Source organism: Leopardus geoffroyi, chromosome B1 (genome assembly GCF_018350155.1).
Source record: "Leopardus geoffroyi isolate Oge1 chromosome B1, O.geoffroyi_Oge1_pat1.0, whole genome shotgun sequence".
In the NCBI taxonomy this organism is placed as follows: Eukaryota; Metazoa; Chordata; class Mammalia; order Carnivora; family Felidae; genus Leopardus; species Leopardus geoffroyi.
In genome coordinates this window covers 170,091,433-170,115,842 of record NC_059327.1, presented here as the reverse complement: position 1 = coordinate 170,115,842, position 24,410 = coordinate 170,091,433, and the positions used below count along the sequence as shown (strand labels likewise).

Sequence of the window (24,410 nt, the reverse complement as noted above, 5' to 3'; positions counted from 1 at the left end):
TATCAACAATGATTAACAATGCATATGGATAATGCATTGGTGGGTAATCAAGATTGAATATCACATAAGTCAGAGTAATGATCATCATTTCTTGAATTTCAAGGAGAGGACAGAACTTTCTTAGAAAGCATGGAAATATTGGCTCAATGGATTTGCCCCATCGCATGCTGTTTTTGTAGTCAGAGAACACTCTTTGTGTAAAGGAAATTTGGGATTGGGGAAGGAGAACTATGTTAACCTAGACTTTCCTTTATTACTGGGTAAAAATAAGAGAGAAAGCATGACAGGAATAATTTTTGGAAGAAAGGTTTGTGCAGGAAGAAGCAAAGCCACCCCTACCTGTATCGGCTATATCATGTTGAGGTTTTATTTACCTTCAAACTGATCAAGTCCACAGAGCATGAGGCAAGGCAAACCAACCCAGGTATGGTACACTCTTGTGCTATCCTCGATGACGTTGTTTTTGAGGTTTAGAGAAGATTCTGCTGCCTCGGTACCAAACCAAACCAGTAGTGTGTACCTACTAACTGTAATACACGTCACTAATGCTCACTGATATTTCCAATTTTCCTCCCCTCCTCAGACTTATCAAAGAGTATGTTTTCCTTCCCTTCCATTCATTGGGTGGAACAGAGTGACTAGTTCTAGCTAATAGGCTGGAAATAAAAATGACACGTGTCCCTTCTGGGGAAAGGAATTAAATGCTGGTGTGTTATTTTCTGTCTTTCTCCTAGTATGGTCAACTAAGAAGTATCACGTTGAGTTGGAGAAACCCAAGACTGGAGCCTGGAATGGTGAGCCACTACATGGGGAACAGATGTCCTGACGAGCCCCCTGGACCTGTAGTGGATTTAGTGTGAACAAAACTTTCCTTGTGTTAATGCCTGAAGATTTGGGAGGATGTTTATTACCATAGCCTAATCTGGCCTAGTCTAATATCCTGGTAGGTGTATACACACACACACACACACACACACACACACACACACACACACGTCAAGAAGAATGTGCAGAGCCAGCTCTTGGTTCTATTTCTAATCATATCTTCTAATTCTCACAAATTACACAGAGGATGGGGGTTAGAGATGACTCCTCTCCTCTCCCTGTTGCCTCCAGCTCCTCACCCGGGGTACTGGGAACCTTGGCTCTCAGGGTCACCTCTTGTGCTTGCTTCTCAGGTGGTCATCGCTCATACCCAAGCTACTTGTCCTGACTCCCCTCACTCCCTCCTGGGGTCTGGCAGCATCCCCTTCCTAGCCTCTGGTATGCATTTCAATCATTCTGTTTTGTTCTGCGGGTAGGGCTCAAGGTATTTAGGATTCTTGTGTATGGATAATCTTCAGGGCAGTGAGAATTTTCCCCTGTCAGGCAGGGATTCATAGAGTCATGAGGCTAAAAGAATCCAGTGCTCTGGATTGTGTGTACATTGTTCTGCCTGTGTCTCAGGAAGAGGTGTTTTTGTGTATGGGGAGAGGTAGCAAGAGGGGGAAACAGACCACCCTTCCCGCCACACTAAGAGACAAGAAAATGAAACCTATCTCTGGTAGGATTCTGTGGATTCTCAGTAAATGCCAATAATGATGACGCCTGACTTTTCATTTATATGGTCTTATTTTGTTTCTGCACTAACCTGAATGTGGTGTCAAGGGAACTATTAATGGCTGCTATTCAGGGACATGTGACTTGGTATTTATATATTACCTGCCCACTTCATAAAGTGCTAATGAATGTTTGCAAAGCTCTTTGAAATCCTCTGGTGAAAGGTGCAACGTTAAGTGAAAAATATTATTATTATTATTAGAAGGTAATAGACAGCTTTGAATGATTGGTCATAAGAATAACTGACATAGCATTAAAAGAAGTGCCAGAAATCATCCAGACGGTTCCAGCTCCTCCGGCCCATCAGCCTCCACATTACATATATTACACTGTTTCCCTGACACCCATTCTAATAACTGTATAATTCACACATTAAATCACCACTTCCAGGGAAAGGTTGAGCTCACTCACAGCTCTATTGATGGTGACACTGAGAGGGTATTAAATGTTGGAAGGTCTAAAATGGAGAAGTGCTCTTAGGTGGAGAGGCCAGATAGAGCCACTGAGTGGCCACCATGTTTAAGGGGATATGAGAAGGGAATGAATCAGAAGCACCTTGGAAATGTAGAGGAAACTTTAAAATAGATGTGAGATTGAAAAGCCATGAGAACAATCAAAATCTGAAGTGAGATAGCCGACACATAGCCATACTCTTTATTGCGTGCCTTCTCTGGTTTGAAAAAATAGCAATAGCACAGACAGGTTTTGGTTTCCTACTTCCTTTAGCTTGGAGTTGTTTAATATTTCTGTCTTCTGCATAAAATTCAGTCTCAGAGTTGGCAAGTTAGGTCCAATCTTGCTAACTCTGGTTGGATGGCAGTGGCTGTCTAAGTGTGGTATTAAGAGTCATGGGGGCACATTTGGACTTGGCAGGAAAGAGTGCTGTGATGCATTAGCAATGTCTCTGCCTAGGGTGAGGGAGAGGAAGAATGGCATGTATGTGGGTGAGGTCTGACTAGCGGTAAAAATGGCCAAAAAGGACGGCATGGACTTAGTTCAAGGTTGCTTTTATTCTGACTTAAAACCAAAGCTATTACAAAGTAGTCTAAGGAATGCCTCTTGGTCACCCATCTCTGGAGGCCAGAGGACCTTGTGTTCCTGGTCCCATAGGATTGTAATAATCCATGTCCCCCACGAACGAGCTCCTACCCCTGTCTAGCACCCTGATTTTTCTGACTTCTGCCAAGAGGCACTTCTATATTGCCTGGGTTTTGTTGCCAGTAGAGCTTATGCCCGTGAATTCTACAGGACTATAACCAACCGAGAAACAGTTCTTTTTTTTTTTAATGCTTATTTATATATTTTGAGGGGGGAGGAGCGCAGAGAGAGAGAGGGGAACAGAGAATCCCAAGCAGGCTCCATGCTGTCAGTGCAGAGCTGGATCACAGGGCTTGAACTCATGAACTGTGAGATGGTGATCTGAGCTGAAACCAAGAGTTAGATGTTTGACTGAGCACCCAGGCACCCCAACAGAGAAACAGTTCTTAAACATTTACCACCCCTAGGGCACCACAAGGGGCAACAAGCCCAGGAACTGGGTTTGTCTGTGCTGGAAGCCTATTAGCTGATCATCATGAGTGCGGCCTGAGGGGTGGGTTTCTGATTAGGAACGCATCTTGGGGTGACAGTAATTCTTTCCAGAGACCTCACAGGGCAGGTGCTGTCTTCATTCTCACCCTCTGTTGCACTCCAGAGTGCCCGTGTCTCCTGGAGGGAGCGTTACATGATTCTGGTGTCCTGCATTTTGTGTCTGGAGCTCCAGTTTTTACAGCTGTCACCTCAGGAATGCCCCTTGATTGCCTGGCTCTGGCGGCCAGGGGCGCTTGCATTCCTGGGCCCCAAGAGACTGTAACAATCAGAGAGATGGTTCTTGGCAGGCTGTCATCCCCAGGGCACTGCACAGACAGCAGACTGGGATACATTCCCCAGTCCTTCTGTAAAGGAGGCTTGTCTTGGAGTTTTGGTCTGAGGGGTAGTACTCAGGTCTGGCAAATATTTAGTGACCTGTGGAAATGCTCTCAAGAAACATTGGCTGAAGGAGCGCCTGGGTGGCTCAGTCAGTTAAGTATCCAACTTCAGCTCAGGTCATGATCTTGTGGTTCGTGAGTTTGAGCCCCACGTTGGGCTCTGTGCTAACAGCTCGGAGCCGGGAGCCTGCTTTGGATTATGTGTCTTCCTCTCTCTCTGCCCCTATCCCACTCATGCTCTGTCTATCTCTCTGTCTCAAAAATAAATAAACATTAAATAAATAACAAATAAAGAAGCATGGGCTGTGGATGCCATCTTGGTGCTTTTCCTGTGATTTGTCCCAACTCACCAGTATCACCCAGGAAAGAGTTATATACTCATCTCGATTTGTGTGGCTGACACTCAGGGGACGCCTCCAGATCCCTGGCTCTGGTGGCCAGTGGGGCTTACACTTGCAGTCCTATAGGACTATATATATTTGCACACTTTAAAAAGCTGATGCCTGAGGGTCTGGCTTTAGTCATCATGAATCTAAATGCTGAAATCCTCCCCTTTGGGACATGACAGGTTTTGGCACATCCTCAACTACTGGGAGCTATTGAAAATATAATAGGCTGCTTGTTTGGATGAGCGCAGAGGTTTAAGAGAACACCAAGAGCTGAGGCAGGGTTGAACAGGTGTCATCTCCTACACAAGCCACTCTTCCAAGACTGGGAGAAGTGGTTGTTTCAGTCTATCATATAGAAACCACCATAGAGAACCAAGCAAAATTAAGGAACAGAGGAATATGTTCCAAATGAAAGAACAAGATAAAACCTCAAGGGGGAAAAAAAGTTAATGAAATAGAGATAAGCAATTCATCTAATAAAGAGTTCAAAATAATGGTCATAGAGATGCTGACCAAACTGGGGAGTAGAAAGGATGAACACACTGAACTTCATCAGAGAGATGTGAAATATAAGGTAATACCAAATAAAAGAAATCACAGAGCTGAAGAATACAATAACGGGAGTGAAAAATACACTAGAGGGGCTCAACCGTAGACCAGATGAAACAGAAGAAAGAATCCATCAACTCAAAGACAAGGCAGTGGTACTCAGCTAATTAGAGCAGCAAAAAGCTAAAAGGCCAAGGAAAGGTGAAAATAGCTCAAGGGACATATGGGACATCAGACGGATTAACCTTCCCATCACAGGGCTCCCAGGAGAAGGGAGAGGAGAGAGGCACAAATCCCATTTGAAGAAATATGCCTGAAAACTTCCCTAACCTGGGGAAGGAAATAGACATCCAGATCTAGGAATCCCAGAGAGTTTGAAATAAGATGAATCCTAAGAGATCCACAGGAAGACACATAATTAAAATGTCAAAAGTTACAGACAAGGAGAGAATCTTAAAAGCAACCAGAGAAAAACAACTTGTTACATATAAGGGAATCCCTGTAAGCCTAACAACAGGTTTTTCAGCAGAAACTTTGCAGGTCACAAGAGAGTGGCATGATATATTCAATGTGCTAAAAGGAAAAAAAACTTTTCCTACCAAGAGTCTTCTCCCTGGCAAAGTTATCACTCAAAAGTGAGGAAGAGATAAAGTTTCCCAGACAAGCAAAAGCCAAAGGACTTCATCACCACTAAACTGACCTTACAAAAGATGTTGAAAGGACTTCTTTAAGCTGAAAAGTAAGGGTTCTAATTAGTAACAGGAACACATGTAAAAGAATAAATCTCACGGGAATGGTAAATATAGTAAAGGTAGTGGATTAATCTCTTATAAAGTAGTATGAAGGTAAAAAGTAGTAAAAGTAACTATAATTATAATAATTAGTTAAGGGATACACAAGATAAAAAAGATGCAAAACACTGGGGGCAGAGTAATAATGTTGAGCTTTACAATGGGATCAAACTTGTTACCAACATAAAATAGACTGTTGTAAGTTGTCATATGTAAGCCTTATGGTAACCACAGAGCAAAAACCTGTAGTAAGGATGTTTTGCTCTTAGATGTCTCCTCTTCCTTCTAAAAACTCAACTTCTCTAAGGTGATGGGGGAGTGGAGGAAAAGACAGACATCTTCCTGCCATCCTGGGCAAGTTCACATCCTCCTCTTGGTTGGTTGTGAGTGTTCTTTTTGCTCAGTGTCCATAGAGGAATGATGTGGATGTTGGTCAGTCATCATTGTCCCCTGACCTGGGACTCACTCCCAAGTAGTTCCCTGAGACTTAGCAGGTCCTTCCAAGATACAGCTGCATCTTCCAGAGGACCCTGGGCTGGGGCATTCCACTGAACTTCTCTGATGCATGCACCTTATTGGCCTTAATGCTGTGACAGTCCCCAGTCTCTGCTCCCAGAGCTAATTCTTCAGCAGTGCAAGATCTACCTTGTATACCTTCTTCTCAAACTCAAGAGAGTGGTCCTGGCTTCCTCTACCCTGGCAGTCTCATGCCTGCTTCTCCCACCCTGCCACATTGCTTCCCCATAATTATCTTTTACATGGTCACAAGCACTTGGGACAAGTCAGCAAGTCTCCTAGCTAAGCAGTCATAACTGGTAAATGAAAGGCTGGTCCCCTCTTCCTTCAGGACATCCTTTCATGACCAGTGAGTTTCTTGAGGCCCCTGTTAGGATGAGTGGAGGGAACAGTCTCAGACACTTCACTCCCCCTAATGCCACCTCCCACTCTTAACCCCCGCTTTATATTGACTGGGGTGATGCAAAGGAAGGTAGGCAGTTGTAGGAGTAATCCAAAGATATTTCTGGGAAATTCTTGTAAGCCCTGGAGGGAGGAAACTATCCCTAAATAATGGCACATTTACCATGTGGTATACTGGGCCTTAGCTGCAATCCTAGGACATTAAGAAAAGTTCTAGTATATTTTTGCATAGACTTCAGATGAGCATTCTAACTCTTTATAGCCAGACTGTGCTTACCTTTAAACTAACAGAGTACAAGATAAGAACTAAAATAAAAGGCAAAAGGTAAATAAAGAATACAATGAGGCAAGTTTAAAGTATAAAGCAAGATATTTAGTATAAACATCATAAACTCATTTTAATAATAATAATTTTTATATCGCTTACTGTGTGTCAAGCACTATTCTAAATTTACATGTATCATCTCATTTAGTCTTTGCAACAATGATAAGAGATAAATTCTTTTATTATTAGCTCTTTATAGATGAGAAAATGGAGGCATAGAGACATAATCTGTCCTTAGACACAAAAGAGTGCCTCAGTAGCAAATATATTAAAAAGATGTCGGGCTAATTTTTATAATTAGCATTCCACGTGCACCAACTATGAAAACAGTGTTTAGGCTACTATAGCAAAATCTAGAAATTTGAGGTGTTAGCTTCATATCCTTTCAAGAGGCCATACAAGTGTAGTTGTTAAGAGTGTAGATTCCAGAACCCAATTGTATGAGTTCAAATTTTAGCTCTCCTTCTACTTTCTTGGTAGCCATTTAGAACTGGGGTCCCCATGCCTCAGTTTTCAATAAGTGGTATTTAGCCTAAAGGGGTTGTTGGCAGAATTAGGAGAGTTAGTACGTCTAGAGCTGCACTGTCAAGTAGAAGTAGTACAAGAGCCATATATTTAATTTAAAATTTTCCAGTAGCCCCATTAAAACAAAAGGAAAGGGGAACAGGCGAAATTAGTTATAATAATATATTCCACTTAACCCAATATATCCAAAATATTACCATTTCAATGTGTAATTAATGTGAAATTATTAATGAGATATTTTACATGGTTTTTTTTTGTTGTTCTGGCTCTTTGGAATCTGTATTTTACACTTACAGCACAATTCATTTTGGACTAGCCTCATTCAATATGCTTATAGCCATGAGTGCCTGGTGGCTACTGTGTCCAACAGTGCCACTGTAGAGTGCTTAGAACAGTGTCGGGCGCATGGAAGCTGTCAAGGTTTATAAGTTCTTTTACCTTTCAAACATTTTTAAGATGGATCACTTTTCTCATTCTCCACTGACATGAATAAGGCCAATTTGTCATCATTTTTGCCAGGAAAGATGGATTAGCCTCCCAACTTGGCCTCCCTGTATTCTCTAAGCTGCCTGTACTTCATACTGAAGTTCAAGGCATGCTTTCAAAATATGTATCTGACCATACCCCTGCTCCATTGCCCCTGAACCCTCTCTCTACCACATTTCTGCTCCTCTTTGCCTTAGCCACTAACCTTGTTCAGTTCCTTGGACTGTTCAGTTCCTTGCTGAGTCCTCGGACATGCACTCCCATTTGTACCCCTCCTTATACTTCCTCCTTATACTTCCTCCCTCCTTTAGATCTTTTGGGAACCCCTTTCTAGCTTCCAGTCTCTGTCAGATGACTTTATTAAGATGCAGGCATAGAATCATGTTCTTTTTCCAAGGCTCTTTTCTTTGTTTGTAATTTTGCTTTCATTAGTGCAAAAAATTAATTAACCTATCTACTGCCCTGAGTAGACCACGAGTTCTTTCAGGGCAGGTACTACATGAGTTTTTGTTCACCATTTTGTCCCTTACATCTACCCCAATGCCTGGCACCTCGTGGGCCCTTGTGAAATATGTTTAAATAAACTATTTGAAATAACTAGATATGCAAATATTACCCTACAGAACCCTACAAAAACAGAATGAAGGGAATTTCAAACAAGGAGGAAAATGATACAAGGTCAGCTTTTAGTTTAATTTAAATTCTTAAGGATAAGAACAGAGGGATTCTAGAGTAGAATAGCGCACCATGTAATAAGATTCAGAAAACTTCACAAACATGGAAATACCAACATTTAGACTGACATAAGACAAAGACATGAGCAGACTATGTCCTTAACCACCCTGAGCATATAAAATCAGCCTATAAATAAGAGGAGAAAAGGAGATGAGGAACAGGAAGGAATATTGTAAGCTAGGTTTTACTTCTCATATGCCTGAAAAATTAAGTATGAGTTGGGCATGAGGGAATATTGGTGGTAAAGGAAGTATGGGGCCTTTGTACCCAGATTTTCTATGATAGTCCTGTACTATTTTCTCTGTAAACAATTGAAATATCATGGAAATTCAAGTATCTCAGCAAATAGTAATGAAATGAAGTTGGTCAATGAGTTAACAAGTATTTTTATTTTCCATAAGCTGTGTGCTGGGAATATTGTGGAAAGCAAGGCAGCTTGGTCTCTTTTTCTTTAGGTTTAGGGATGACATCCATTTCTTCCTTCCTTCCTTTTCAGTTCTATATCAACTGAGCTCAGACCTGAAAACTAGGTTAGGATTAAAGTACGGTGTCCAGGTATATAAAATAAGTGACAGTAAAGGTGGTTCAGTGAATCTCATCCATAAGGTAAGTAACTCATCCTTGCCATCTACCTAGTAGGGGATGGTGGAGAAGCTGAGTTGAAGAGTTTTCCAATATTGCTCCCCTCTGGACAGTGGATGACTGTTCCTCTTCTAAGAAAACATGAAACAATAGGTAAGAATATCTACTCACTACCGACATGAAGTTTCTGGTCCCATCAATTGAGTGGAGTGAGAACACTAGAGAGAGGAGCAGGTTGGAGATGGGAGGATGCAGAGAGAACAGGTGTCTCCATTTTGGATGAGCTAAATAATGCCCCTATAATAAGCTCAACACAAAATCTCAGTGACTTAACCCAACATGGTTTTACCTCTTGCTCACACAATGTTGTGCATTTGGTGGCTCTCTAGAGTAGCTCACCTCCAAGCAGTGAAAGAAATGCAGTCACTTTTATCTTGTGGCTCTGTTGTCTCATCCCAACTTCCAGATTTCCAGGTGACTTCTAGATTGCCAGGGCAGTGGAAGAGAAATCCAACGTTCACTGCCTCAGTTTGGAAGTGACATATGTCACTTTTGTTCACAGTCCATTGTACAGAACAGAGCTAGTCCCATGATGTTCCCTAACTGCAAAGAGGTCTACGATATGTTATCTTCTGTGTACCCAAGAAGGAGGACAACTGGATGTTAGTCAACATTAGGAATGTCCATACCCACTTGATGCACTTAAAGTACCTCCGAAATTTCCAAGTGGAAATGTGCTATAGGCAGTTAGGTACATGGGTCTGGAACTGCAAGTCTTGAACTTGACTGTGTGCAAAAGAATCATCTGGAGGAGATTGTTAAAAATTCAGATTCTTGGGTCCTGCTTTCAGAGACGACTTTGGTAGGCCTGGAGTTAGGCTACAGAATCTGAACTTTTAGCCTCTGCAGAGATCATAATTTGATAAACACTTGTATGGAACTTTAAAAGTTCAGCCGCATAGGGATGGTACTTGGCTGCTGTGGGGGGAGATGAGATCACCTATGGAAAGAATTGAGGAGGGTAGGCGGTAAAAAAGAGAAAAAGATCCAGCCCAAAACCCCAAGAAATACCAAGGGGAGAGACTGTTTTGAGAAGGCAGGGTGGGGGCACCCATTTGTATCAGGTGCTACTGGGAGATGTTATGGGACGAGGGCTGAAAGGGTTCCTTAAGTTTAGTGACAAGGAGCTAGAGCTGGAGGTTGACACCAGATCTGTGTTTGTTGAACAGCGAGCGCTAATAGAGAAATCATGTGGACTACTTTTTGAGGAAGTTGGGCTGCAAAAGGCAGGAGAGAGGGTGGCAGGTGAAGTGAGTGGGTGGGATGGAGGGAATTAAAAAAAATATAGGTCAGACTTGAACATGACCAAATGCTAAGAGGAGGGAGCCAATAGTGACACTGGATTAACGTGGCAAAATAGGAGATGGGAGATCTTCACTAGAGTTTCTGAGAGGGTGGGGGGGATGGGGCACTGAAGAATGGGCAGGAGAGACTTGCCTTAGCTTGGCAGAGGGAACACTCCTTTGGAACAGGAGGGAGAGAGGGAAAGATGGATGTCAGCCTTGGGCCTTCATTGGAATCACCTAGACCGTGTACTGTTGCCCTTGTCCCAGCCCTGAGATTAGTGTCCTGTACAGCTTGGGCTCCAGGATTTTAAACAGACTCTCCCAGCTGACTCTAATGCACCACTAAAACTTCCAGGTTTTCACTGGAGTAGAAACAGGCATGTTTATTAAGGTTCTTACAGAATCTTAGGTCCAAGGCTTAGACGGCACTTCCCTAGAGAAGGCTTCCAGGACAGCTATTAATCTAGGACCCTGGATGTATGTTCCCATAGAGTGTACTTTGCTCCCTTCCTTCACTTTTAATTTCTTATTTAGTGCAGGTCTTCCTCACTAGACCTTAAGCATGCAGCAGTGGCTCCCATCTGCCCGCGTTACTCCTGAGTCTCCAGCTGGCAGAGCAGACATTTTGCGTCTTCAGAAAAAATGCATCAGTCATACCGTGGGGTGGCAGGAGAGGGTACAGGTTGAAGGAACACTGGTGAACCAGGCAACTGTGTGCACAGGGGCTACAATTGTGTCCAGCCATGGCAGTGTGGGAAGAGCATGCATGCTGGTGCCTCTAGATGGAGAACTCACCCAAACAGCATTAATGTAAAAGCCCATGTAATTGTAGCTGGCAGACAAAGTTGACTGCAGTATAAGGTGGTAACAATATTGAGCATTTCTTGTATAATCAAGCATAGTTTTACTTTGTCTGTAGTTTAAAGCTGTTTGAAGTTTAAAATTACTTAATTATAAAATTCTGGTTTGTTTCCAAATGAATACAGGGACTAGAAAAGAAAGGAGCCTTTTTCATGAGACTATTCAAAAGAATAGAACTCCTTAAGGAAGCATTGCAATCCACATGTAAGTTTTTGTGCCTTCATCCGGAAGATCAACTCTGCTTATAGCAAGACGTCTGTTATTTCTTTTCTTTCATCTATAATGGTTTAATCATATATGAACTCATAGTATATATGAATGAGGAGCTCATAGTGTGGAAAATGAGGAATCAGAAAATCATGGACCCAACAACCCTTTTGAGACCGGTTTTTCCTAATCATCCCACCCATAAGACTTTATTTTATTATTTATTAATTATGTATTTTTATTATTATTGGAGTTGATAGATGTACAATGTTCCATTAGCTTCAGGTATACAACCTGGAGATCTGATGGGGTATCTGTTCTTTTTTCAGCCTTCATCTCTTAGGTGTAACCACACACTCATCCCTGTATCATGGTTGTGATGTGGTTGGTATGTGTGATGCTGGGTCATAATTATATATAACCCAGGAGTTTGCAAACTTTTTCTGTAAATATATGTTTTGTGGGCTGTACAGTCTCTGTCGCAGCCACTCAACTCCACTGTTGTAGCCCCCAAAGCAGCTACAGGCAACACTTACACAAATGGGCATGGCTGTCATGTTGCTTTTATTGCTGTGTAATAAGCTATCACAAACTTAGTGGCTTAAAACAATACACATTTAGGAGCATCTGGCTGGCTCAGTTGGTTGTGTCCAACTCTTGATTTTGGCTCAGGTCACAATCCCAGAGTTGTGGGATCAAGCCCCACATTGGGCTCCACACTCAGTGTGGAGCCTGCTTAAGATTCTCTCTCTCTCTCTCTCTCTCTCTCTCTCCCTCTCTCTCTCTCTCTCTCTCTCTCTCTCTCAAAAATAAATAAATAAACAAATAAATACAATAAAATAATAAATTAAAAAAATTAAAAAAAAAACCCAAAAGCCCAAAACACATCTATTGACTTACAGTTTCTATGGGTCAGGAGTCAGCTTAGCTGGGTCCTCTGCTCAGGCTACAGTCAAGGTGTTCTAAGCCTCATCTGAGGCTTAGGATCTTCTTCTCAGTTCAAGTGCATGTTGGTAGAATGCCTTTCCTTGCAGCTAACTCAGAGCAGTGTGTTAAGGATAGATGAGCTATCTCATCTTACTCATCTCAGCAGGAGACTGGGGAGAGTCCTAGCCATCTTTTAAGGGCTCACCTCATTAGGGCAGGCCCACCCAAGGTAGTGTTCCTTTGGTTACCTCACACTGAACTGATTTAAGGACTTAATTATATCTGCAAAATCACTTCAGCTTTGCTATCCAGGGTAACACGATCATGGGAGTGACACCTCATCATATTCACAGGTCCCACCCACACTTGAGGGGAGGAGAGATTGCACAGGGCATGCATACCAGGGAGTGGGAATATTGGGGGCTATCTTAGAATTCTGTCTACCACATCTGTGTTCAAATAAAACAGCAGAGATACACTGAAATGTGACTATCAGATATTTTTTTCCCCTGTCACAAAAATAGTGCTCTTCTCTTGATTATTTCTTCAACCCTTTAAAAGTGTTAAAGATCATTCTGGTGGGCTGGAGAAAACAAACATCAGGCACTGGCTAGACTTGGCTGGTGGCCTGTACTTTGTTATCCCCTGATATAAGCTGTGGAATGGAGTAAGGTAGCTCTTGTGGCTTAGGGAGAGATGGTTCCCAGAACCAGATGCTAGATCCAGATGTTATGGTTTTGCAGTATGGAGAGCAGTGCTGGAGTTCAAGGGTGACCTGTTGGGGTAGAGGACACTAAATCCCTTCTGCAGAGGTTGCTTCCTGTGGCCTGGCAGGATCTAACAGAAGAGCAGAGCCACGGCCCTAATCATAACTCCCACATGAGGACACAGGGGAATCTGAGAAGCTGTGCTCAAAACAGGCTGTCCCTAGCCCGTTCTCTCCCCGTTACTTCGTGAAGACATGTTCTTTGTGCTTATTGATGCAAATTGTAGCTTCCTTGCATTTATCTGTTCATGTGCTTATTTTCTTTAAGACTTCAATGGAATCTTCTGTGGGGCTATTGCAACTTCACATAGTCAATCAAAGATCAGCTTGCTCTTTAGTTTTACTGAAAATATAATTCTGCTGAAATGGAATTTATGGCAAAAAAAAACCCCAACAAAAAAAGCATTGCTTTTCATATCACAAGGCACAATCATAGTTTCAGAGATGTGGATTGTACATCTAGGCTAATTTTCATATTGTTTAAAACCAAATTTTCATCTGCACAAACAAAAAGATTAGCAACTGCAAAAAACATCCTTGTTCTGGGAGCTCAAGGAAACTATAATAGTATTGTGTGATCTTATTATTTTTTATTTATTTATTTAAATTCAAGTTAGTTAACACACAGTGTAGTGTTGGTTTCATTAGAACCCAGTGATTCATCACTTCCATATAACACCCAGGGCTCATCCCAACAAGTGCCCTCCTTAATGTCCATCACCCATTTAGCCCATCTGCCCCACCCACCTCCCCTCCAGCAACCCTCAGTTTGTTCTCTGTATTCAAGAGTCTCTTATGGTTTGCCTCCCTCTCTGTTTTTGTCTTATTTTTGCTTCCCTTCCCTTATGTTCATCTGTTTTGTTTCTTAAATTCCACATATGAATGAAATAATATGATACTTGTCTTTCTCTGTCAGTCTTTGACTGACTTATTTCAGTTAGCATAAAACACTCTAGTTCCATCCACATTGTTGCAAATGGCAAGATTTCATTCTTTTTGATTGCTGAGTAATATTCCATTGCATATATGCATACCACATCTTCTTATCCATTCGTCAGTCAATGGACACTTGGGCTCTTCCCATACCTGGCTATTGTTGATAGTACTACTATCAACACTGGGGTGCCTGTGCCCCTTCGAATCAGCATTTTTGTATCCTTTGGATAAATACCTAGTAGTGCAGTTGCTGGGTTGTAGGATAGTTTTATTTCTAATTTTTTGAGGAACCTCCATACTGTTCTCCAGAGTAGCTGCACCAGTTTGCATTCCCAACAACAGTGCAAAAGGGTTCCTCTTTCTCTGCATTCTCCCCAACATCTGTGGTTACGTGAGTTGGGAATTTTAGCCATTCTGACAGGTATGGGGTGGTATCTCATTGTGGTTTTGATTTGTAGTTTTCTGATAATGAGTGATGTTGAGCATCTTTTCATGTATCTGTTAGCTATGTGGATGTCCTCTTTTGAAAAGTGTCTATTCATGTCTTCTGCCCATTTCTTCACTGGATTATTTGTTTTTTGGGTGTTGATTTTGGTAAGTTCTTTATGGATTTTGGATACAAACCCTTTATCTGTCATTTGCAAATATCTTCTTCCATTCCGTCAGTTGCCTTTTAAGTTTTGCTGATTGTTTCCTTCCCTGTGCAGAAGCTCTTTATCTTGATTAGGTCCCAGTAGTTCATTTTTGTTCTTATTTCTCGTGCCTCCAGAGACGTGTCTAGTAAGAAGGGGCTGCAGCCAGGGTCAAAGAGGTTGCTGTCTGTTTTCTCCTATATGATTTTGATGGTTTCCTGCCTATCTCACATTTATCTTTCATCTGTTTTGAATTTATTTTTGTGTATGGTGTAAGAAAGTGGTTCAGGTTCATTCTTCTGCATGTTGCTGTCCAGTTTTCCCAACACCGTTTGCTGAAGATACTTTTTCCCATTGGATACTCTTTCCTGCTTTGGCACAGATTAGTTGGCCATATATTTGTGGGTCCATTTCTGGGTTCTGTATTCTGTTCCAGTGATCTATGTTCTTGTGCCAGCATACTGTCTTGATGATTACAGCTTTGTAATACAGCTTGAAGTCCAGAATTGTGATGCCTCCAGCTTTGCTTTTCTTTTTCAGGATTGCTTTGGCTATTTGGGGTATTTTGTGGTTCTGTACAAATTTTAGGATTGTTTGTTCTAGCTGTGTGAAGAATGCTGGTGTTATTTTGATAGGGGTTGCAATTAATGTGTAGATTGCTTTCGGTGGTATAGAAATTTTAACAATATTTGTTCTTCCAATCCATGAGCATGGAATGTTTTTCCATTTATTTTGTGTCTTCTTCAATTTCTTTCAGAAGCTTCTGGTAGTTTTTAGCATATGTATCTTTAACCTCTCTGGTTATGTTTATTCCTCTGTATCTTATGGTGTTCGTTGCAATTGTAAATGGGTTTGATTCCTCGATTTCTCTTTCTCCTGCCTCATTATTGGTATCTAGAAATGCAACCGATTTCTGTATGTTGATTTTATATCCTGTGACTTTGCTGAATTCACATATCAGTTCTAGCAATTTTTTTGATGGAGTCTTTGGGTTTTTCATGTAGTGTATCATGTCATCTGCAAAGAGTGAAAGTTGGACTTCTTTGCCAGTTTGTATCCCTTTTATTTCTTTTTGTTGTCTGATTGCTGAGGCTAGGACTTTGAAAACTCTGTTGAGCAACAGTGGTGAGAGTGGACATCCCTTTTGTGTTCCTGACCTTAGGGAGAAAGCTCTCAGTTTTTCCCAACTGAGGATCATATTAGCTGTGGGCCTTTCATATATGGCCTTTATGATGTTGACATAGGTTCCTTCTGTCCCTACTTTGTTGAAGTTTTTTTTTTTTTTTTATCAAAAAAGGATGCTGTATTGTGTTAAATGCATTTTCTGCATGTATTGAAAGGATTGTATGGTTCTTATCCTTTCTTTTATTAATGTGGTGTATCACGTGAAACATTGGGTCTTAGAATCATGATACACTCGTCTAGCCACAAATGTACTTAAGTGTTTATATGGTGCTTACTATGTGTCAAGCAGTGTTCTGAGCACTATACGAATATTAATTTGTTTAATCCTCATAGTAGTTTTTCAAAGACAGTATTATTAGTATCATTATAAGCATACTGAGGTGCAAAGCACAGTTAAGTAACTTGACCAGTATCTCCTGACTAACAAGTGACTGATATAGGATTTGAACCCCAGCAGTTTTCCCTAGAGTCTGTTCTTTCAACCACTACCTGTACTACTTCTCCAGCATATAATAATAATTTTTAAACGTTTTTCTGAATATGTGGATGTAATTTATGATGCACAACTAATTAATAAGATATTTTAATGAAAACACTGAAATTAGTGCAAAAATTCACGAAAGTGACATCCTGCCAGGTGACTGAAGTGGCCAATTAAATGACCATCTTTCCTCTGGGTTCAGCATCAGCAGCCTTGTTGATTAGTTCGTCAATGTGTCATCCAGTATTTCTCATGCCGGCTTTGAGATTCTTTTCCAATAATGGCAATATCAGAATCTTGGGAAGGATTGGCTACATGGCACACATTTGCAACGGTTGTATTAATAATTCATCAGATTTTTTCAATTGATGTAGAAGTTGTTATTGTAAAATTATTCAAAATTTGTTACATTTCTATAATACGAGTGAAGACATTGAAATAATTGTGTGATTTTATCAAAGACAAATTTGGTCCTATTCAAACATAAGATTTCTGATACAGATGCCTGTTCTCAGAAGAATACTAATAATGTTACAATCATCACGTGCTTAGTTTTTATCAGCTGAAAAAGTTCCATTGTCAAGACATTTTCCAAAGACCCTAAATCAAAACAAGGCCATTGTAATTTTCCATGACACTTTTTTTTTTAATGGAGAGACAAGTGTTTCTCCATGTGAATCTTTGCATTTTAATCAAAATTGAAGAACAGGATAAAAATGTGAATGGTTTCATTCTAAAAATAAAAGAATTTCAGAAGAAAATTGCTAATATTGTTAACTATTCATTGTGATGTGGATTTGGTGAAAGGGACCACAGGCTGGGAGGAGAATTACCCACCTTGAGAAGGGATATATTACAGAGCCTTGAACGGTTTTGTTCTGTTTGGTAAAAACCAACAAAAAGTTGTTAAAAGGCCCTAAAAAGTATTATCTGAAGAAGGCATGGAATAATTTCTAGGATATTTTGTTTTCTGTTGCTGGGAAGACTGTTCAAAATGGAATCCTTAAATTATTACCTCAATACTTGTTTGCTGAGTAGAAGCAGAAGAAAAAAAAATTCTCCAGAAAGCTTTTCATGGAAAAACATTACTATTCCAAGATTTTATACCACGTGATATGTGATTCCAGTTCATCAGTTCATTTTTGCTGACAGCTTTTGGAGGATTATTAAAGTAATTGATACAAGATCTCTCTTGATAATCAAATGAATTACTCAGATTTTCTAAGAGATGTTTGAAAAAAAAATAAGAACAGTTTTTAACTTCACAAGTTGAATTCTACAAATGAGCACAAACCTTGTCATCAGCTTCCACAGAGATGATGAAAATGACAAAAATTGTATTAATCCATTTGTAATTTTTTTGCAGAATTTTGTGTTAATTCTTACCTACGTTTACTGTTGTTGGTTAAATGTAGAATTCATAAAATTTATTTTTTCTAATTTTTGAGGCTTTCTAACAATAAATTCACAAAAAGAAAAACATCGTTTGTCAGAACATGAATTTAAATTTGGGGATCTGTCAGTATGGTCACCATACGAGTGTTCTGGACCAGAAAGAGTCTTGTGAGCCAGAAAGAATGAAGCAAAGGAGTCACAGAGGGGATGTACATGAGCAAAAGATGAAGTGTGAGTGATTTGAGGATTAATGGGGCCTTTTTTCTGTCCAGAAGGAAAACATAGCAGACATAAGATGATTCTTGATAAGGTAATAATCACTGACTATGATCAACCTGTAAGTACTTTAACCAGAACCGCTGAGCCCCAGGAAAGGGCTATTAGGCATTGTTAAAGCAATTGACCGCTGTCACTCCATCATCATTGTTTGTATGCCTGGAATTTCACACTCAGAACTGATCATGCTGTGTTAGGAGGCCTGCTGAAATTCTCAAATTTGGAGGGGCAAATTGGCTGGATGATTACAAAACTGTAAGGCTGTCTTTTCTGAACTGAACATTGACAGATAATAAAACATCATAATGCCACATACATTATCCAGGCACTCTGCGTTGGGATAATGCTTGTAAATCTGACATTAGGCATGAAGAAAGGAAACAAATAGTCTAAAAGATCTGGTAGTTAGTATTTTGGAACAACCAAAGGTTTCTGGCTGGGAAGGTGAAACACACTCCTATTTCCTGAATAGAAAGTTATGAAATGGCTCATTCGTTTGTCCAACAAATATTTATTGAGCGTGTACCGTGTGCCAGGCACCATTCCAGGCACGACAGATACACTAGTGAACAAGCTTAGTCACTGGGCTAAAAGTCCAGCAAAGACACAGAGAATGAGATAATAGTATTATGTGAAAGCTGGGTTGACCGTATGTAAAAAAAACAGCATACATTTTTATGAAGAAGGGGTATCTACGTTGTTACTATTAAACGTTACTGGATGTCATATAAATACAGTCAAACTTCTCATTAACATTTCTTTTGCATGGAAGTTATATTTGACTAATACATGTTTTGCCAGAGGATTGCACGGGCTTCTTTTTTAAAACTGTAATCTTTAACTATTGCACAATCCCAGAATTCCGTTCATCTAGTTTTTACAGAAAATTTAGGCCATTATTGATGATCGGCCAAATGAAAACTCATAAAAAAGTGGTTTTAGCATATGCAACCTGGGAGAATTTCAGCTTTGAGGAAAACTCAAACTCCATGTAGTTCCACTTTATATCTTCTTATAGTTAAAAGTATATCCAAGGAATACAAATTAAAAAATTAATATTTCTAATATACTGAATTCTAGACGTTTGCATTGTTTCTCAGATGGATCAGGAAGATATTCGGATAGTTTTCTGTAAACGAATAGTCCTGAAAATCAAATAAAAATTCTGAGCACTTTACACAGTACTTGGCACATAGTAAGTACTCATTAAATATCTGCAGACATGAGCAGGCAAATTGGGTATGACAAGTTAGCATCATGATAATTAGGTAGTAGGGGCAGTTCCAGTTTTGTGGAATCGGAAGCATATGCAATTTTGGGAGCCCTCTTTAAAAAACAGAATTCAAAATCATACATATAAAATTAGGCATGAAAGTGAATATCTATTTAGAATGAGAAAATAAATCACCACAAATTATAATACTTTAAAGGACAGACAGTTGTAAAAAGGGGTTCTTTTCACATTTTTGGCTTCTACCAGAATGTTTCATTTTGTCATATTTAATCAATAATCTGCAAAAATATACAAAATGAATCTGAAATTAAGGCATACAAAAGAAGAATACAAATGCATTTTTTAGAAGGCTTCCATGGAGCTACATAATTATGTAATCAAATTACTCAGATTACATGTAGCGACTGAGGAATTTTGTCATCGGAATATTTGTTTTTCAGGCCATTTTGCTGTGTTGGTGGCAAATTTGCATACCTTTATCTGGAGCTGCCAGACCATCGGGACAAGACGTTTCAGATATGGTAAGGCGTGATTCAGTATACACTGGGATGCATAAAACATGTGACTTCCCACACAGATGCACTCACTGTTGATTGTACCACTATAGGTTTGTATCCTACGGACACAGGGACTCTATAAATTCCATTTCATGAGATTCCCATCAGAAGACAGAAATAATACATGGCATGTTTATAATTATACATGCTGCATTACTGAGCATATGCCTAACAGAATAGAACTCCTGTTTTGACTAGGCATTGTTGACAATTGAAACCTCCACTTAAATTCTACATGTCTGATAATTGGGAGAATTCTCCACAGTCTCATTATATTTTCAATGTTTTTCTGCCACTAGCCACAGTCTGCTAGCTAGCGCTGGGTGCTCCAGAACATGTTCATATCGCCGTTCTATCCCTGGTCCTAGATTGTCACGTCCTGACACTAGGCGAGTCGGCACAGGGGGCTTGAAGGTGGACTGGAAAGAAGTCAAAGGGTCTCATTTTAGGTGCAGCAGTCGACTCATCTGCTCCCAGACTTGGGGCCAAGTACCGGGGTTTGGGTTTCATAGTATTGAGATAGCTGAATGGCCCCAGCGTATTTATGAGTATAGCTCCCTTCCCCAGACCTGCTTTCTGGCCAAGAGAACTTTACCAATGGGTTGGCACCTAGTATGAACTCTGATTTGCACAAATGGTGTGATAAAAGGCATCCTTCCAGTCCTTCCTGTGTGTAGCTTATCAATAAAGGGAAATCAGAGCTTATATGGCAACTTGGTGATGGAGGCAGCCTGTCAGCAGGGATTGTATTTACGACCTTGATGCAGACTTGTGCAAGAGGAGGAAGTTGTTGGGGCATCTGGGTGGCTTAGTTGCTTAAGTGTCTGACTCTTGGTTTCTGCTCAGGTCACGGTCTGATGGTTTGTGGGATCGGGGCCCAAGTCGGGCTCTGTGTTGACAGTATGGAGCCTGCTTGGGATTCCCTCTCTGCCCCTCCCCTGCTCATGCCCTCTGTCTCTCTCTTGAAATAAATAAACTTAAAAAAAAAGGGGAGAGAAGGAAATCCTCAGGAGGACTCTCTTCTGAAAATATTACTCCCTGGCACTACGGTCATGCTCTAGATCCTTTGGCCCAGACCTGCCAATTCTTTTCCTATTCCTACTGCCCATTCCTACAGCCCCTGACTGGGGTCCTGTTCCATCCCGAATGCACGGCCTGGAGAGCTGCTACCCTCCTGCCCAGAGGCTTTGCTCCCCCTCCCAGTCTCCAGATCCATCCAGCACTTGGATGGAGTGCCTGAGTTCAGTGCAATCTTGGACACGGAGATGAAACAGTGCCTTTTGCTCTCCCCATAGAAAGCAAACCTGAGATGAAGCTTGCCTCCCAAGCTTGGACACTTCCCTTTTTCTCAATGGGTACTATCAAGGTTGTAGGATTTCTCCTACAACCGGGTGGGTTGTCACGGGTTTCCTGATGGAGCCCGTCACCGCTCTCCTCACATCAGTCCCTGAAGCTGGGCACTGAGAAAGATGATGCAGGACCCACCTGGACCCAAGCTGTATGTTCCAAAGGCCCGTTGCAATGGTAAACCAAAACTGTTCCTTTCTAAGGCTTATGTGGACAGGTACAGGCACGCGCACAGGCACAGGAGGACCAAGGTTGGGGAGGAGCCGTCTGCCCAGGATGCTGAGGGCCGAGGCTGGGCCCTGGGCTGTGGGCCTGCCCCCTGGCAGCTGATGACCCCATGAGGGTGGTGGTGGTGGCACTTCTCTGAGTATTGCGAGGGGCAGAAGCAGACTACTCTGTGGATACCCAGCACTCCTGTGTTCAGGGTTCCTGTGATTACACATGGTCTATGCACCTGTCTTGCTCACAGTTTAACACTTGAATTTTTTATATGTTATAGGTACACACTGTTTAAAAAAATGCCAAGAATGCAGTTTGACTCCTTGAGATCCAGACTTCTGCTCCTGATAATAAGCAACAGACGCCAGTTGCTCAGCACTTTCCCGGGTGCTCTGCCTGGACTCCAGGGAAAAAGCTCGTCATCGCACAGCACACTGGCCTGCTCTCGTGTGTCTTTCTCTTCCGTCTGGGGTGCACTTTCCCTCTTCTTCATCTGGCTAACCCTTCATCCTTCAGAACACTCCTCACTCCTCATGGTGTCAAGGAAGCTTCTCCTGACACCCCCAGAGTCTGGATTAAGTCCCGCCCCGTGTGCTTCTGTGGCAGCCCTGCCTGCCTCTACCATGACTCTTACTCCACTGTCTTAAAGCCAGGTGTCCATTCATCTCAGTTCCCAGGAAGTCCGTGGTGTCTGGAAGAGAGGAACTACGTCTTTCATCTTGATATTTTGATGTCTAGTGCCCCGTAAATATGCAGTAGATGTTTGTTGAGTGAATGAATGAGAATTATTGACTTTTTGGCGTCAAACTATTCCAGACCCTGGTGATCTCAAATCCATCATCATATTCTGCACAAACTGATTGAATATCGATCCCTTGCCATTGCTTCAGGTTGAAAAGAAAAAAAAAAAAAAAGACCTTTTGAAAATAGGATGTGCAATTGTAGAAAAACAAAACTGTTCCTACAAGCCACACATAAATATCAGTCTCATTATTTTATGATTATCCTTCACAAGTGACTAAGAAAATTTGAGATGACTGAGTTGCAGTCAGACTTGAACACATGCTTCAAGAATCTTAACTTTGTTTGCTAGTACAAAACAGTTTCAACTGGAAATGTCAGAAAGACATCATCTGGCCAGGAGAAGATTTGCAAATAGTGTTTTATTTCATTTCTGTCAAAACTTTACCTGGTTTGTTCCTATATCCCAATCTTCAAATTCTGTTTCTCAGTGAAACCTATACCATTGTCCTTGGACTCTCTCCTTGTGGACATTAACCTGCCACACACATAAAACTCTATGTAATTTGTTCAATTCCACGTAAGTTAATGAATACTTACTACTCACATTGTGCCATTATTGAGATAAGGTCACGGAGTCAGGGTATTTGTATTCCGTATTTTTTGTTTCTTATTCTTTCATTTCTTCACTCAACAAATATTATAAAGCTTTCACGTAAAGGCACTGCTCCAAATGCTATTAGCTGAGGGGGAGTGGGGGTGGAGATCAATGCATTCCTGATTTCAGAGAAATTATAATTAGTGAGATAAGATACGCAGGCATACCATATTTAACATCAACGCGAGCCGATACTCTGAGATACGTCCCATGATGAATTCCTCATGGTCGGTTCTCCCTGCCTGCAGGGTTTACCCTCACAGCAAGCAGGGCTGTGCTAGAATGAAAGAGGTTTCAGACATAGGCTAATGTTTGAAAACAGGGCAAGTTACTAGACTCAGTTGCTTAACCTGTGTCTACTGTGCATAGAATGATTGAGACGCGTAAACGTGGAAGTATGTCAAAGTGGTGGCACAGAACACTCAGTTCTTGTGCCCGTTCTTCCCCAAGCCTCGGAGAGGAGGAAAAACACGCCGCGTCTTCCCCTCTACTCCGCCTTTGGGAAGGCCATGTCCTCGGTGGAGTTAGGGGATACCGGTGCCACAGGCAGGCAGAGCAACTCTGATGGTCCTTTCCAAAGCAGGCAGAGAAAGCAGCCCTGGCCGCTGCCGCACTCTCAAGGGAGGTCCCTGGGGACTTTTCCTTTTGTCCTGTAATTGAGACTAAGAGTTAAAAACAAGAGGAGCTAAGTCTATCCCGGTGCTAAAGAAAGTTCACAACAATCCAGCTGCCAGCCACCCTTCCCTGGGCTTGCAAGTGGCCACAGCATCAGCCCCGGTGCACCATGGTGCTCTCCCCTCGGCCTCTGCTGGAAGAAAGGGCAAGAAACGAGACTCAGAGCACCTTTGAGGTAAGTTTGAAACGGGACTGGACTTGTAATAATCAAGAGCGATTGGAAATTATAAAATCTGTCCAAGATGTTGTGGAAGAACAAGGAAGGGGCTTAGATACAGCGCAGCTAGAAGTAGTGATGGGAAGATACGGAATGTTTTCATATTTATACTGCTACCGAGTGTCCTTCGCAAACTCCAGGCGAACCCAGGGACACACGTGAGAGAGCTGCTCATCTTGGGGGAATGAGTAGACAAGGACAGGGAGCTCATGGGCAGGAACGCTGCTGCCCTCCCCACTCCCACCCCCAGTCGTGGTCTGCTCTGAATACGACACCCCACAACCCAAGCAGAAGCAAGAGCCTCCCATTTAGGAGCATGAGGGCTTGATTAAATTAAGTTGAATTTGAAAGGGCTACCTACGTAAGTGGCTGGAGCAAGGATCCTGTTAATTTTTTTCAACCTCAGTTGGCTTACCTACAAAATGGGGATAATAAAAGAACCTCCCTTTGATGTTTCCTTGGGGTTGCTTTGAAAAGAAAATAAAGCACTTAAAACAGTGCCTTGCATAATAGTTAGCGATAAGTGTGTGTGTGTGACATACATATATATATATATATATGTATATAAATAAATATATATATATATATATATATATATATATATATATATATATGTAAAGTAATGAGATGTTTCAATGTTTCATATATGTCCAAATTTATAAGGTAAAAATTATGCCTACAACTTCTGGTTTCCGGTTTGGCATATAAGGAGTTGAGAAATCACCACTCACTCCATTCTAACAACAAGCAAACAGCTAAATAAACTGGAAAACAATAACTCCTTTTAGATCTGTCAGAGAAGTGAGGTCACAGGGCAAGTGGTTATCCTCAAAATTGGAGGATAGTATGTTTTATTCATGCAGTGAACATTTATTAGGTACCTA

At 41.3% G+C, this 24,410-nt stretch overlaps 1 long non-coding RNA gene across 3 annotated transcripts in view; it reads left to right on the top strand.

The window, feature by feature from the left end:
- LOC123596053 overlaps nt 1-24,056 on the top strand; it is a 50,288-nt gene extending 26,232 nt beyond the window's left edge. Inside the window, exons 3-5 of one of the 3 annotated variants that reach the window (XR_006711501.1) lie at nt 735-794; nt 8,781-8,839; nt 21,516-24,056. This is a non-coding gene — a long non-coding RNA (uncharacterized LOC123596053). Of the gene's footprint in view, nt 1-734; nt 1,264-8,780; nt 8,840-11,198; nt 11,860-21,515 lie in introns of those variants that run through there. The other 2 variants (XR_006711499.1, XR_006711500.1) reach the window with 2 other exon arrangements.
- Nucleotides 24,057-24,410: the final 354 nt, after the last annotated feature.